General features: G+C 42.8%; 1 protein-coding gene and 1 long non-coding RNA gene across 2 annotated transcripts in view; both read right to left on the reverse strand.

Moving 5' to 3' along the window:
• The window catches only part of LOC142256814 (C3a anaphylatoxin chemotactic receptor-like), a 450,349-nt gene that overhangs the window by 74,885 nt on the left and 362,964 nt on the right, over nucleotides 1-12,500 (reverse strand). The gene's annotated exons all lie outside the window — the stretch shown is intronic.
• The window catches only part of LOC142256047 (uncharacterized), a 3,917-nt gene continuing 2,738 nt past the window's right edge, over nucleotides 11,322-12,500 (reverse strand). Inside the window, exon 3 of the long non-coding RNA XR_012727474.1 lies at nucleotides 11,322-11,432. This is a non-coding gene — a long non-coding RNA (uncharacterized LOC142256047). The remainder of the gene's footprint in view (nucleotides 11,433-12,500) is intronic.

Below are 12,500 nucleotides of genomic sequence, written 5' to 3' on the forward strand. Positions count from 1 at the left end.
ATACCCTGTGTTTTTTAGCCGTAGGCTGAGGACACTAGCAGAGAGTGTACACTGAACCTTTAAGAAATGGGGAGCTTGCGGGTACTCACCCTAAGGAGGTAGTTAGTAGAGCTGTGCAATGTGCACAGGCCTGGGGGTCTGGGGACCATGGTGGGAGCTGGTAGAGAAGGAAATGGACCTGCGGAGCAGACATCATCATGAGCATGTTGGCATTTCTGCTGAGAGGAGGAAGAGCAACCATGCTGAGATATCGGCATTACTTCATGCATGACCTTGACATTCTATCCTTCAAAGTACATTCTATTGTTATATTTCTGGCTTACTTTATCAGTTGCATTAATTTAAAGATTTATGTTTTTATTGAAAAGGATTTTCAACAAAGTTTCTTCAGATCTTTCCACGCCAGACTAAAAAGAGCCTTGGATGAAGTTCAGGCTATTAATCTCAATTGTAATTAATCTCAATGGTACTTGGATGGGGTTGAGGTCCAGGCTCTGTTTGTCAAGTAATGTTCTTCTAAACTAAAGTCCCTCAACCATGTCTTTATGGACCTTGTGCATCGAGCACAGACATAGGTAACTGAAAATAACCTTCCCCAAACTGTTCCCACATAACTGGAGGCTACAATTGTTCATGGAATCTGACATGTTTAAGGTTTCCCTGAACTGGAACTGAAAAGCATAAAATGACCTCTGATAACAAGCCATAGCGCTATCCCTCCTCCACCACACTGTACAGCGGGTAGAATGCAGTCGGGTGGGTAGATAGATAGATAGAGGGATAGATAGATAGATAGATAGATAGATAGATAGAGGGATAGATAGATAGATAGAGAGATAGATAGATAGATAGATAGATAGAGAACTATGATAAGTCATGGACTTCCATAGCCCCCCATCCCAAATGTGGCCCCCCAATCCCCACCCTGGATATGCCCCAACCACCGTTACTACAGTCCCCACCCTGGATATGCCCCATCATAAGCCATGTACTTCCATAGCCCCCATCCTAGAAGTGCCCCCACAGTCACCACCCTGGATGTGCCCCATCCATCCTTCCTACAGTCCCCACCCACCATCCCCACAGCCCCAGACCCTAATGTACACTTGCTTTGGCAAAACTAATTTGTATTTGGTCCTGCCAATAAAGCTTATTTGATTTGATTTGATAGATAGATAGAGGGATAGATAGATAGATAGATAGATAGAGGGATAGATAGATAGATAGATAGATAGATAGATAGATAGATAAATTGATAGATAGATAGGGAGACTCACTGGGAAGATACACACTAAACTCCCATGTAGGAAGGAGTGTAGTTGACTACGCCATTACAGATATGGACTTGGCAAATATTAGCGCCTTCATAGTCACCCCACAAACGCACCTGTCAGACCACAGCCAACTTCTCCTGTACATGAAATCTACAGAGAAACCATCCACACAAAAGTCACAGCAGAGCAGCCTCTACAACCGACCTCCATCCTATAAATGGTCCAAGACATCAGAAATAAAATATAAAGAGGCTCCCAACAGACCAGAATTACAGGAGATGCTCCATAACTTCTACAACTACAAGTATAAGTCAAACCCAGAAGGAGTGAATCAAGCTGCAAAAGACCTCAACAAAATATTCCACACCATGGCCAAATTGTAAGACCTCAAACAAGTCAACTACAAGAGGCCAAAAGAAAAGCAGATCAATGGTTGGTTTGACAAAGAGTGTAAAGCCGTTCGAAAGACCCTGAGAACAGCCTCAAACAATAAACACAGAGACCCCAACAACCCAGACCTGAGGGAAGCCTATGACACCATACAAAGGCAGTACAAAACCATCCTAACGAGGAAGAAGCAGAGCTACATCTCTACCAAACTTAACCAACTCCAAGACGCCCTCCAAGACAACTCCTTCTGGGAAATATGGAACCACATGGACACAAAGAGCAAGAAAAAGAATGACACCCATATCCAAAATAGCAACATCTGGCTCCAGTACTTCAGAGACCTCTGCAAAGACATCCCAAAAGAAGGACTAAGCCAAGAGCAGGAAAACATAACATCAAAACTAAAGGCAATGGAAGAGAAAATCAAAAACTTCCAAAACCCACTGGACACACCAATTACATTACAGGAAGTTGCAGCGAAAATCACTTCCATAAAGTGTAAAAAATCTAGTGGTCTGGATGGAATCCCCCCAGAGATGTTGAAGTACAGCCCACCAGAAATTCAAGCTGCAATGGTTAAACTGTTCAACATTGTGCTGAGTGCTGGCTACTTCCCTCATACCTGGAACCAAGGACTCATTACACCGATCCACAAGAGTGGGGACAGGTATGACCCTGCCAACTACAGAGGCATATGTGTCAGCAGTAACTTGGGAAAACTGTTCAACAGCATCCTAAACAAAAGGATCATCAGTTTCCTTACCGAGCACAATGTTCTGAGCAAAAGCCAAGCAGGGTTCGTGCCAAACCACCGCACCACGGACCACATCTACACCCTGCACAGTATCATTCAGAGCCACGTCCACAATACAAAGCATGGGAAGATATACGCCTGCTTTGTAGACTTTATAAAGGCCTTTGACTCAGTGTGGCACCCGGGCTTGTTCTTGAAACTGCTGGAGAGCGGAATAGGAGGAAAGACCTACGATGTCATCAAAAGCTCCTACACCGAGAACCTCTGCAGCGTGAGTGTGAGCGGTAGAAGAACGGCTTATTTCCAGCAGAGCCGAGGAGTCAGACAGGGCTGCAGCCTAAGGCGGGCTTTGCACACTACGACATCGCAGCCCGATGCTGCGATGCCGAGTGCGATAGTGCCCGCCCCCGTCGCAGCAGCGATATGTGGTGATAGCTGGCGTAGCGAAAGTTATCGCTACGCCAGCTTCACACACACACTCACCTGCCGTGCGACGTCCCTGTGGCCGGCGACCCGCCTCCTTGTTAAGGGGGCGGGTCGTGCGGCGTCACTGCGACGTCACACGGCAGGCGGCCAATCAGAGCGGAGGGGCGGAGATGAGCAGGATGTAAACATCCTGCCCACCTCCTTCCTTCCGCATATCCTACGGAAGCCGCAGTGAGGCCGGTAGGAGACGTTCCTCGCTCCTGCGACTTCACACACAGCGATGTGTGCTGCCGCAGGAGCGAGGAACAACATCGGACCGTCGCGTCAGCGTAATCATGGATTACGCCGACGCTGCACCGATGATACGATTACGACGCTTTTGCGCTCGTTAATCGTATCATCCAGCCTTTACACACTGCGATGTCGCATGCGATGCCGGAAGTGCGTCATTTTCAATTTGACCCCACCGACATCGCACCTGCGATGTCGCAGTGTGCAAAGTGCCCCTTAGTCCAACGCTCTTCAATATTTACATCAATGAGCTGGCTACTGCTCTGGAATCTTCACCTGTTCCAGGTCTCACACTCCATGACGCCCAGGTGAAATTCTTGCTCTATGCAGATGACCTACTGCTGGTGTCACCAACCGAGAAAGGTCTCCAAGACAACTTACAAATCTTGGAGAAATTCAGCTCCACTACCGATCAATCTAAAGAAAACCAACATCATGGTGTTCCAGAAGAGAAAAAGAAGATTTAACCAGCATCCTTCATTTGTCCTAAACGGCTGCACTCTAACAGGAACAGACAAATACACCTACTTGGGCCTGGAAATTCACCAGTCAGGGAGCTTCAAACAAGCCATAGAGACCCTGAAAAACAAGGCCTCCAAAACCTTTTATGCCATCCGAAGGAAATTGTATCATCTGAAGCAACCAGTGAGGGTCTGGCTAAAAATCTTCGATTCCATCATCGTCCCAATCCTCCTGTAAGGCAGCGAAGTCTGGGGCCTTCACACTTACCCAGATTGGTCAAGGTGGGATTCCAGCCCAACAGAAATATTTCACCTGGAATTCTGTAAGCACCTTCTCCAGGTCCATTGAAGCACCTCCAACAGTGCTTGTCGAGCCGAGCTGGGCAGATTCCCTCTACACCTAGCAGCTCTGAAGAGGTCACTATCATTTCAGGCTCACCTACAGAGTAGCAATCCAAGCTCCCATCACCACAAAGCTCTGATTTATATACGTGGGCCAGATGAACCAGGACCCCTGGCACAGCTCTCCCAAACCCAACTGGACAAAATAACCAATCACACCAGCCTGACAAGAACCAGAATCAGGAAGATGGTAGACGAGGGCCAGGAGAGGTATGTCAATGACTGGAGGACCGACATCAACACCTCACAGAAACTGACCACGTACCAGAGTCTACAGAGAGACTACAGACTGGCCCCATATCTGGAAAAACTCCCGGACCCCAGAGACCGCAGAACCCTGAGCCGATATAGACTCAGTGCCCACAGTCTAGCCATCGAATCCGGCCATCACAAGCAGAGCTACAAGCCCAGGGAGGACAGACTGTGCCAACACTGTGACCTGGAGGCCCCACCCTTGATGTGCCCCATCCATCATTCCTACAGTCCCCACCCACCATCCCCACAGCCCCAGTCTCTAATGTACACTTGCTTTGGCAAAACTAATTTGTATTTGGTCCTGCCAATAAAGCTTATTTGATTTGATTTGATTTGATTTGATAGAGGGATAGATAGAGGGATAGATAGATAGATAGAGGAATAGATAGATAGATTTCCATATTTTAAGGAAAATACTAAAACTTTAATAAAGTTTCTTTTACCTTTTAGCCAAGTTTTTAAAATGATAAACTCAGAAACATTTCATTTGTCCACCACTCCAGGGCAGTCCCTAGGTTGCAGCAGCAGACCCCAGGGGTCAAGATTCAGATACAGACATGGAGTATCAGACAGACCAGGATCAGTGTCATGTGCAGATTGGATGGTTAGTGCGGGCTTGAACAGATTTTGTGTTTGTGTTCAGACAGGACGACTGGTCAAGACTGGGTTAAGGTTCTGCTGCAGGCAGGACAAGCTCAGGCAGTGTAGTGGACAACTAGTACAGGTGTATGGAAGTACTGGAATATGGGTACACAAAGCAGGTACATACACACAGACAGATTGGGTGCAGGCTCAGGGACTGGCAGGGTACAGGACGATTACAGCTTCGGGGACCTGAAAATGAGTTAACTGTAACAGGAACTCATTAGATTTTGAAGTTGCTCAGGCCCCTCCCTTCATGGTAGGGTGCTTTAAGTACCCTGTGCTTCCCAGCCGTAGGCTGAGGACCCTAGCAGAGAGTGCACAATGCTCCTTTAAGAAATGGGGAGCTTGCATGTGCGAACTGTTGTGAATACATTTAAATTAGATTCCAGTTAGAGCCTCCCTCTTGTAGTCAGTGCTAGTAATGCAGCTGACTTGCTTAGTGGGAACTAGACAGCTGAATAGGATTTGCAATCAGACAATTTGGTTTGGGCCTATATAAATATGTAGCTTCCTTTTGTTCCTTGCCGGTGCTCAATTTTATGTTGTGTGTTCTAAGGACATTCTGAAACCAGCCCTGTTCTCTGTGTCTACCAGAACTCCTCTCACATAAGTTGGTCTTGTACCTTTGCTTTGTTTTTTTAACTTTCTTGGGATTTTGCCTGTGTGGAGTTCCTGGTGGAATTGGATTATTCCCTGCTGGGAGTATCTGTGTACCTTGCTCCATGTTCTGTTATGTATTGTGTTTTGTCATGCTTTGTACAATATTAAGTCCCCTCTCTATATCAATGTTTTTCTTGGATCCCATGTTAGCCGCACAACTATGGAACTAAAAGATCTTCTGAAACCACACAACTATGGAACTAAAAGATCTTCTGAACCGCACAACTATGGAACTAAAAGATCTTCTGAACCGCACAACTATGGAACTAAAAGATTCTTCTGAACCGCACAACTATGGAACTGAAAGATCTTCTGAAACCGCACAACTATGGAACTAAAAGATCTTCTGAAACCGCACAACTATGAAACTAAAAGATCTTCTGAACCGCACAACTATGGAACTAAAAGATCTTCTGAACCACACAACTATGGAAATAAAAGATCTTCTGAACCGCACAACTATGGAACTAAAAGATCTTCTGAACCGCACAACTATGGAACTAAAAGATCTTCTGAACCGCACAACTATGGAACTAAAGGATTCTTCTGAACCGCACAACTATGTAACTAAAAGATTCTTCTGAACCGCACAACTATGGAACTAAAAGATCTTCTGAAACCGCACAACTATGGAACTAAAAGTTCTTCTGAACCGCACAACTATGGAACTAAAAGATCTTCTGAACCGCACAACTATGGAACTAAAAGTTCTTCTGAACCGCACAACTATGGAACTAAAAGATCTTCTGAACCACACAAATATGGAACTAAAAGATCTTCTGAACCGCACAACTATGGAAATAAAAGATCTTCTGAAACCGCACAAATATGGAACTAAAAGATCTTCTGAAACCGCACAACTATGGAACTAAAAGATCTTCTGAACCGCACAACTATGGAACTAAAAGAACTTCTGAAGCCGCACAACGAATAAAATAGTGTCGCAAGCCAAAATGATTTTCCTAAGTCCCACCCCCTTCACTGATTTTACACATCCCTCCATTTATCAGACAGCACCATAATCCTATACAAATGCAAAAAATGTTATTACAAAAGCATTTTTGGAAAAGTGGATGGTGTGCGGGAGCAAAAAAAGAACAAACAGAAGATTGACGATATTTGGGGAAAGTGCTTGGGGTTACGAACATGCTAAGGCTTGTACCGAATTTGAAATTGGTGAATCTTTGTTGAACAGGTTTGCTCATCTCTAATCGTCATTACCCATTTTTTCTAGTTTAAACATTTGATTAATAAAATGACAAATAACAACTTAAAGGTTTGTTTTATTGATACATCATCACAACCATTGAATTAATATAGACAGAAATCGATTAAAATAACTTTTAGTGTAAAAATCTACATGGTAAAAATGTACAAATTGGTAAAAATTATAATAGCAAACATGGAAATAATATAGAGTAGGTTTTTTTCTAGAATCTAATATATAAAGCTGAATGTGTGTGTGTACGTGTGTGTGTGTATGTCCAGGATTGGAATCTGCACCGTCGCAGCTACAGCCACAGAATTTTGCACACTCACACGTCTGGACCCTGAGAGCGTCATAGGCTATGTTTTGAGGGGAAATTTTAACCCCGCGCTTTACAGTTATTCGACAAAAAACCTGCCTCCATTAAAGCGAATGGAGCTGGGAGCCACAGTGCAGCCAGAACTTCAGAAGAATGCGCAACCACGCCCTTATATGGAATGCTGGCGTGTCACAATGCAGCCAGGGAAAGAGACAGACACAGACAGGGAAAGAGGCAGACACAGACAGGGTAAGAAACAGACATAGAAAGGGTAAGAGACAGACACAAAGAGACAGACACAGACAAAGAGACAAACTGACAGAGAAAGAGAGGGAAAGAAAGAGACACTTTAACAGACAGACGCAGACAGGGAAAGAGACAGACACAGACAAAGAGAAAGAGACAGACACAGGGAAACAGACAGGGAAAGAGAGGGAAAGAGACAGACAGGGAAAAAGAGGGAAAGAGAGAGACAGGTTAAGAGACAGACACAGACAGGTAAAGAGACAGACACAGACAAAGAGACAGAGACAGACACAGGGAAACAGACAGACAGGGAAAGAGAGGGAAAGAGACAGAAAGGGTAAGAGACAGACAAAGACAGGTAAAGACACAGACAAAGAGACAGACACAGGGAAAGAGACAGAGGGAAAGAGGGAAAGAGACAGACAGGGAAAGAGAGGGAAAGAGACAGACAGGGAAAGAGAGGGAGAGGGGCAGAGACAGACAGGGAAAGAAACAGACAGCGAAAGTGACAGAGATAGATAGACAGAGAGGGAAAGAGATAGATAGATAGACAGACAGGGAAAGAGATTGAGACAGACGGAGAAAGAGACAGACAGTCAGGGAAAGAGACAGACAGACAAAGAGATAAAGAGAGAGACAGAGATATATATACAGAGGAGGAGACAGACAGAGAATGGGAGATAAACAGAGAGACAGTTACTATCTCGGGCAGCGGATATTGTGTGCAGAATAAATTTTTGTTAATACATTATATTTTGTTAACAACAGTTATTAACCCGGGTGAAGCCGGGTAGTATAGCTAGTAATGATTGAATCTGGTATTCTACTGTATCTTTAGGAAAACATTTTATATAGATATATGTAGATACATTGTAACAAACAAGAAGATAAACAAATAGATAAATAATGGATGGATGGAGGTATGGACGAATGATCGATAGATAATAGATATATAGATTATAGATAGATACATAGAAAGATATATAGATAGATACTGGATGAGTAGATAGATAGATAGATAGATGGACTGTAATAATACATCAAGATAAGACTGTCATATCATGCTCCGTTAAATTTGACAAACACATCTCAGAGAATGTTAGAAAAAGATTCTAAGAGACAAAGGAATTTATAAAAAATAAATAAAGAAATTATTCTGTTTTTGGACGTGCAGGAAACCAATGTGCTGACTATAACATCTAAATGTAATAGATAGAGATGAGAGAATAAATTGAAGTGAAATTAAATTCTACTTGAATTTTTACAAGAATCCGAATTTACCAAAATTCTGGGGTTTTATTTTCATGCAAATTGAAATGGTCTCTTCTGGGAGGAAGTAGACAAACTCTAGTGCAACCTATTGGAAGTAGCAATCCCAGCAGTCAACGGTGGCCCTTTAATGAGCATTTTTATATGACCTAGGATTTATGCAGGATGAGAACCTCAATTTGCAGATACGGTGTTTCGGGATGATTGTCCTTCCTCAGTGCAAGGTATGAGATCTGGTCTGGATGTATTAGAAACTTTACTGGTGTCTAAGGGAAAAACTTTTCTCCTTGTGGAGACTGACGAATTAATCTGGCTGTCAATAGTAAAGCTGCAATAATCCTCTGGGTAATATTCAAATTGTCTCTTCAGGGAGTAAGGAGACAAACTCTAGTGCCACCTATTGGAAGTAACATGCAAATTGAGGAATATGCCAACTGTTGGCTGCAATTTTTCTAAACCAAATAGAGCCATCAAAAATTTAAATAAAAACATCCTTGTCACCTTAACACTCACTTATGTGTCCCTTTCATTCTTCATTATCTTCATTACTCGTGCTGGAATCTCTAGGCCTCTTGCACTGAGCTATGATTTCTGGGTGTTAATAGGCCTGGGAACAGCTCTGCATATGTGCCCAGAAGATCATGATGCATGTGCTGATGTCATGACCTTCCACACACTCGTACAGAGCCCTCCTGGGTATCATGAAAAGTGGAAGTCCTGGCTGAATGTCAGAGGTCCCGGTATCAGTGATGGCTGAGAAGAGCAGCAAAGACTAGATGGGTCTAAGGTCTCGAGAGATCCTGAGACTTGATAACCGACATTAAATATGAGGTTAAATAACTTCTCCGCCAGTTTAATTCCCCAGGAAAAATGTGGAACCAAGCAAATTTAAATTTTCCTTGATACACTTTCCCTAGTAATCTATTATATTAAGCTGAGTGTATGTGTGTATGTGTGTGTGTGTATGTCCCCGCTAAAGGAATTTCCACCGTCGTATGTACAATTATGAAATTTTGCACAAATGCCCCATTTGACTCAAGGAACGTCATAGACTATGTTTTCTGGGGAAATTTAACCCCGCGCTTTACAGTCAATCGCCAAAAAACCTGAGTCCATTAAAATCAATGGAGCTGGGAACCACAATGCAGCCAGAACTTCAGAAGAATGTTGGCGTGTCGCAATGCATAGCCAGTGAAAGAGACAGACACCGAGACAGACAGGGAAAGAGATAGGGAAAGAGACAGACACCGAGACAGACAGGGAAAGAGATAAGGAACGAGACAGACAGGGAAAGAAACAGACAGGGAAGGGAAAGAAACATACAGACAGGGAAAGATACAGACAGACAAAGACACAGAAAGACAAAAAGACAGAGAGACACAGATAGACACAGACAAAGAGACAGACAGGGAAAGAGATAGACAAGGAAAGACAGGGAAAGAGACAGACAGGGAAAGAGACAGGCAAGGAAAGACAGGGAAAGAGACAGACAGGAAAAGAGACAGGCAAGGAAAGACAGGGAAGGAGAGACAGACAGAGACAGACAGGGAATGATAGAAAGACAGGAAAAGAGATAGAGAGACAGAAATGGAAAAAGACAGACAGACAGAGAGAGAGACAGAGAGACAGTTACTATCCCGGGCAACAACAGGTATTACAGCGAGTAAGACTATTAAGAATGACTTTTTTTTACATAAATAATCATGAAAACAAGAAAATAACCATCTATTGTTCACTCTATGATTATATAACAAAACTGATTTAAATGAATTGTAAGATGATAATACATCAATTTAGGATACGGAATTTTTTTTAAGGTTTGGATGAAAAAAATATATTTTAACCATCTGTACTTTGAGTAGGTTTAGAGGGCTGTCGTTCTACGAATACATCATTAGTCTGGTCACCTAAAGCTTTTTCAAGCTTAAAGGGAATGGATCTGAGGAAACCTTGTTGGAAATCTTGGCCGATAAATACATAAATGATTGGATTGATGCAACTGTTAAGACAAGCCAGGGTGAAAACAATAGTACTTATATTATAGAATAGAAGTCTATCTTCATCATAGATGGGTGTAAGTGGCAAGATGAAAAATGGAAACCAGCAGATAAAATAGCCCAATATAACAGCAGTGATGATCCTGGAGGATCTCTGAGATCTCTGGGATCTCTTACTTTTTCTAATCTTGTAGAAAATGGTGACATAAGAGGTAACGATGATAAGAAAAGGAATCACACACATTATAACTAATTTGTGCAGCCGATTACTAAAGGGAATCTTAGAAAGATAGACTTGTTTATTGTCGCCTATTATACACCGTTCAGTTATATGATATGAAAAAAAGTTTGATGCAAACCAACTAAAACCATTTACAAGGAAGGAGAACAACCAAATTATTCCTGCAGTGATTTTAACTAGTTTATATGTCCTGTGAACTTTTGCCCAATATGGCCACATGACGGATACCCAACGGTCAATACTCATGCCGATCAAGAAAAGAACACTGGCGCCCATGTTCAGACCAAACAGAAGAATGCACAAGTTGCAAATAATAACTTGTGAATCTGTGGAAGAGGAAGTCAACAGTGCTATCATCAGAGAAATGGACGCACAGCCCAAGAAGTCCGCGATGGCCAGGTGGAAGAACCACACGGCACTGATCGTCTTCTTCATCCTGAATCCGGCAATCCAGATGACTAATCCATTACCGATAATCCCGAAAGCTAAAACAATGCTGAATATTGTAATTGCAACTTTCTGTATGATGTACATGTAATCATAAGAACCGTTGTAAGAAGTTGTGTTACTTGTGTTGTTGAATTCGTAAGATGACCTTAGAAGACATGATAGGGTAGACATTAGAATCAGGAAGAATTTATAATTTTGTAAACAGATACAGAGGTATGCATGGAGAATCGGGGGATGAAATAAAGTTAAGATCCCCTTAGAGTGCTAGATTTCCCCACCATAGAAAGTTACAGGGGCTTTGATATATTTTTAACATTAAGATCTTTTGAACTGTCTTAACTTATTTCAACTCATGTAAAGAGAAGGAACCTTTGAACGGTTAACACTGGCTAAAGAAAAAAGTATTGGGACAGACTTTTACAAATCATGTGACTTAAAGGGGTTTTCAACTTTCAGAAAATCCCTCTCCCCTGTTCACAGCCAATTAGTTACTTCACCGAGTTGATAACAGCTTAGAGCTGCAGGGCTCATTGGTTGGCTGCAGCGCTGTATGCCAGCACTGCAGAGATGAGCAATCCTTTGGAAGTTCGGTTCACTCTTAGCAAAGAAACCTAACCTACACTGGCCCGAACTTGGCCCGAGGAGGTTCGTAATCACTGATTGTCAGTTTGAGTCTCCACCCGCATAAGTCAGCCATAATCAGATCACTTCTGGGGAGGCTGAGTGGGCTTTTTCATATTTTCTTTTTATTACACACTACATCTAATCATGATGTTGTTACCCCCAGAGCGAGCCGATCAAACACTGCAAGGGCTCGTACAGAGCTGAGCATCAAGCATAACTAAAGATAGCATTGGTCGTGCAAGTTAAGTTCACAGGTAAAGCATCCAAACTCCGAACCCAATCTCTGTTTTTTTAAGTTGGTGTTCGGTTCAAAAATCAAACCTTGGGTTCGCTCATCTCTACAGATAACAGACAATGGGAGTATTGGCGGAAACTCATCGCTGGTCATGGGAAGAGAAACTAATCAAACTACATCTAGAGGACAGCTGTGAGACAAAAGTGGCGCATTATAGTCCTTAGCTACAAACATTTTGTTGTTAACTTCTTGTATATTTTGTTAAGAAGTAGTGTTGAGCGAATAGTTGACTATTCGTACAGGCTATGCTGTTAGCGAGTACTCTCCGCTACTCGCATATTCGCTACAAGTAGC

Source organism: Anomaloglossus baeobatrachus, chromosome 11 (assembly GCF_048569485.1).
Source record: "Anomaloglossus baeobatrachus isolate aAnoBae1 chromosome 11, aAnoBae1.hap1, whole genome shotgun sequence".
NCBI lineage: Eukaryota > Metazoa > Chordata > Amphibia > Anura > Aromobatidae > Anomaloglossus > Anomaloglossus baeobatrachus.